Source organism: Procambarus clarkii, chromosome 56 (assembly GCF_040958095.1).
Source record: "Procambarus clarkii isolate CNS0578487 chromosome 56, FALCON_Pclarkii_2.0, whole genome shotgun sequence".
Lineage (NCBI taxonomy): Eukaryota > Metazoa > Arthropoda > Malacostraca > Decapoda > Cambaridae > Procambarus > Procambarus clarkii.
In genome coordinates, this window is record NC_091205.1 from 15,571,966 (window position 1) to 15,576,965 (window position 5,000).

Sequence of the window (5,000 nt, forward strand, 5' to 3'; positions counted from 1 at the left end):
TAACTGACTTCAGAATACATAGGAATATCTTATATTTATTATGATGAAAGGTCGAGAGGAAGAGAGAGAGGCTTGGGTGTAGGGAGAGGGAGAGAGTAAGGAGACAGGGAGTAAGGAGACAGGGAGAGAGTAAGGAGACAGGGAGGGAGTAAGGAGACAGGGAGAGAGTAAGGAGACAGGGAGGGAGTAAGGAGACAGGGAGGGAGTAAGGAGACAGGGAGGGAGGGAGAGTGTTGTCCACACGCAACTCCTTGCGTGTGGACACGCCAATTCTACGAGTCTGCATATTAACCATTATTGATTTACAGTAAAGACAAACAGACACACATTTCCCAAAACCACTGAAGGTTAGCAAAGGTGAACTACCCCTCCCCGTGCGTGCGTGTCTGTACACACACACACACACGCGTGCACGCGGTGGGGCGCAGTGGTCAGCGGCGCTGACTTGTAACCCATGGGCCCAGGTTCGATTCCCGCGCATGACAGAGGTGGTTGGAGATGTTTTCTTTCACCTGATACACCCAGGAGGCGGGCGACTATTTTCCAGGTGCCCTTAGACACATGTGTTCAAGCCCATGGCCTGAGTGAGGCTGTCTACTCACAGTCACCCATCCAGGTACTGGTATTAACCTGGTAGACCGCACCATGCTCTGTCCAAGCGGTCACCCATTCACTTATCTGTCTTAACCTGAAAGAGCGAAGGCTTGCGCTTATACTTCACATTTAAAGAAAGGAAAGAAAAGGGCGGACATTTGGCCCCCCTGCCAGCCGTGTGAGCAAATAACCCGCGAATTTCCCAAATTATGAGAATTTGATGACAGACAGAGACAAGGCGCTGACCCCACCAGAAGCAGGCTGGGGGATTAAGCCGGATCTCTTATATGTTAGTGAAGAGAAATCCTGCAAGATAAAATACTTTTCCTAAGGTTTAATAAAGATTTTGTGAGAATCAGCGAATTAATAGATGACAATCTGAACGGTGAGGTCAATGGAGCAGCTGGCAACTGTCAGGGGGAAGACCGTTGTAATATGAGCAGGTCCGGCCAGACTCGCGCTAATATGAACTTCAAAATTCAGCTTAACGGCTTAATCTGCTTCCCTTGTGGCGCCTGGCACTGATAATTGACCGAAATATATTTCCCTTTCCACTGTTTCTCGGGAAATAATTGAAATAAAATGAGATTGCCGGCAATGTTTCCCTCCCTCCGTCCCGGCGCCACTTGTGAGGCCATAAAGGGCGGGAACGAGCCGGCGTCAGGCCACTTTCTGCTGAGCTGGACCGCTGGCCGCTACGCCCGCCATGCTCTGCTCTTTAATGCACTCTTCTACTTCATCCTCTACTCTTTGTTATGCGCTATTCTTGCTTTAATTAAAAAACAAAGTGTGCAGCTTATCTGTCCTCGGCACACAGGCCCTTGGGGTATTATGAGTTATACTCTGTATACTCTCTGTATGCTAAATAAAGTCGTCATATTCATTCAGAATGAATTCCTTTTCTGAAAAAGTGAGATAAAAGATACTACAACAAATTTTAAAAGCTTCACGTATATAGCAAATGACGCATTATCCCTTATATGGATATATATCTACATGTATCTGCCCGAAACGCTTATTTGCGTAATAGTGGCTTTAGGCATAGTATGTACTAGCTCTATCAATAAATCCATCAACTTTTTGTATCTCACGTTGTATGTATGTACTTTACCTGAATAATAATATTTGTATTTGTATATTTGTATTAAGTAATTAAATATATTTACAGATTATATATTCATATTAAGAGGGACAAGCTACAGATACCTGCTTATCTACATATCTTACGATATATATCTACAGATATATGTATTGTAATGTAATGGAGGTTACATATTAATTCAGCATTATGTATTAATATTAATGGGAGCCGGTCGGCCGAGCGGACAGCACGCTGGACTTGTGATCCTGTGGTCCTGGGATCGATCCCAGGCGCCGGCGAGAAACAATGGGCAGAGTTTCTTTCACCCTATGCCCCTGTTACCTAGCAGTAAAATAGGTACCTGGGTGTTAGTCAGCTGTCACGGGCTGCTTCCTGGGGGTGGAGGTCTGTTCGAGGACCGGGCCGCGGGGACACTAAAGCCACGAAATCATCTCAAGATAGGTGGTGTAGAGCGAGGTACTGGAAGGACTCCACTGGACAAATACAATTAACAGTACCAGTGTAGAGTGTAGCCGCCATGATGTACTGGCATACGTCAAGGAGGGAAGCTCTAGCCATACATGTTTTAATATTTGTGGATGAAACACTTCAATATGTCCGCCGGCGGGAGTTCCATCTCACGGGTTGAGATACACATCGATGATTGGCTTAGCCATGGGCAGCAGCGTGCCCTCAGCCTCGATGATTGGCTGAGCTGGTGGCGGTAGCTCCTCCCACTCCTGCGGCGTGCTGTAACCCCCCCGATGATTCGCTGAGCCGGGAGCGAGGAAGGTATAATAATAATAATTATTATTATTATTATTATTATTATTATTATTATTATTATTATTATTATTATTATTATTATTATCAAAGGGGACAATATGTTTTAACAGTTAATGAAGATATATACAATATATTTCAGATAGATTTTAAGATGATTTAGCTGTTTTGAAAAGAGGTAATTAATTGTTCGGTGTTAGTCAACTATAATCTCTCTCGTAAAGCCTTCCGATACAAAAATGAAAAATTAATTTTCCAGTACATTTAATACATTATTCCCCTTCCCTGCAAGCTGGATACCATACAAAAAAAAAAAAATTCCCCCAAATTTTTGAAAGTTTCAGAGACAAATGAGTCCTTGTAGACGAAGGCCTGGCTAGAGTATATAGAGTCTCATACGTCGTTATAACCAGGCTCTTTAAGTTTTAAACATTTTGGATAATAAAGCCTTATATATAATAACTTATATATCGACACGATTCTATAAGGATCCAGGATGGGCCGAAACGGTATCACTTTCATTCCATTGATGTGCGGATTGTGTTACTTGCTATATCCACGTTATCTTGAGACTGATTTCGGGGCTTAGTGTCCCCGCGGCCCGGTCCTCGATCCAGGCCCTCCATCCCCGAGGAAGCAGCCCGTAGCAGCTGTCTAACTCCCAGGTACCTATTTACTGCTAGATAACAGGGGGCATCAGAGTGAAAGAAACATTTTGCCCATTTGTCTCCACCTTCACCGGGGATCGAACCCGGAACCTCAGGACTACGAATCCGAAGCGCTGTCCACCCAGCTGTCAGGCTCCCACGGTACTGTGAATGACCCTCTCCAGTCACACGAGGTTTGGTGAGGTTAGGAGTCACTACACGGAACAACCCATCCTCCAGGAACATGATGTCAGAGATGATGACATCATGTATAATATAGTGAATGAATAGTGCAATAGTCGGTATAACAGCGAGATGTACCTTATAGCCAGTTTCAATGAGATATAGATCTTATATGTACTTACATTTTATTTATATTACATGAATAATGGGTAAATATTATACATTTTACATATAATGATGACTGGGAATTATACACCAGATAATTACAGTATTAGAAGGGAACTTGAAGACTGTTTTTATGAGAGGCTGAGTGTTTGTGTGAGTCCATTGGTCTGTTTGTGTGAGACAATTGGTCTGTTTGTGAGTCCATTGGTCTGTTTGTGTGAGTCCATTGGTCTGTTTGTGTGAGTCCATTGGTCTGTTTGTGTGAGTCCATTGATCTGTTTGTGTGAGTCCATTGGTCTGTTTGTGTGAGTCCATTGGTCTGTTTGTGTGAGACCATTGGTCTGTTTGTGTGAGTCCATTGGTCTGTTTGTGTGAGTCCATTGATCTGTTTGTGTGAAGCCATTGATCTGTTATTGTGAGTCCATTGATTTGTTTGTGTGAGACCATTGGTCTGTTTGTGTGAAGCCATTGATCTAGGTAATATATCTCCTGCCCAAGGTGTTAAGTTCGCCCTGGGGGACAGTCCTCGCTGGAGCACTGGCTATTACCCCCACAATGGTCAGATATTATCCCATAATGGTCAGATATTACCACACAATGGTCAGATATTACCCCCACAATGGTCAGATATTACCACACAATGGTCAGATATTACCTCACAATGGTCAGATATTACCACACAATGGTCAGATATTACCCCCACAATGGTCAGATATTACCACACAATGGTCAGATATTATCCCACAATGGTCAGATATTACCACACAATGGTCAGATATTACCTCACAATGGTCAGATATTACCACACAATGGTCAGATATTACCCCCACAATGGTCAGATATTACCCCCACAATGGTCAGATATTACCTCACAATGGTCAGATATTACCACACAATGGTCAGATATTACCACACAATGGTCAGATATTACCACACAATGGTCAGATATTACCTCACAATGGTCAGATATTACCACACAATGGTCAGATATTACCTCACAATGGTCAGATATTACCACACAATGGTCAGATATTACCACACAATGGTCAGATATTATCCCACAATGGTCAGATATTATCCCCACAATGGTCAGATATTATCCCACATATACATATTATATTATATTTTGTAAATGAGTTTTCCTAGATTAAATACCACTATCTTGAGATGATTTCGGGGCTTAGCGTCCCCGCGGCCCTGTCCTCGACCAGGCCTCCTTTTTGTTACACATCCCCAGGAAGCAGCAGCCCGTAGCAGCTGTCTTACTCCCAGGTACCTATTTACTGCTAGATAAACAGGTGCATCCGGGTGAAAGAAACTGCTAATTTGTTTCAGCCTCCACCGGGGATCGAACTCGGAATCTTAGGACTACGAATCCCGAGCGCTGATATACATGTCTGTTTCTGGTGTTGTTTGAGTCAATGGAACACTTTTATTATATTCTAAACAAAATTTACTTTAAAAATTTTAAATTTTTTCGTGATTTTTTTTAATAATTTAAAATTTTTATTTGAATATATTAGTAAGATAGATGAGTTTTAGTAGCT

General features: G+C 42.7%; 1 protein-coding gene across 1 annotated transcript in view; it reads right to left on the minus strand.

Annotated features, from left to right (window-relative positions):
• LOC138353089 (carbonic anhydrase-related protein 10-like) overlaps positions 1-5,000 on the minus strand; it is a gene marked incomplete in the record, with an annotated part of 89,705 nt that overhangs the window by 9,815 nt on the left and 74,890 nt on the right.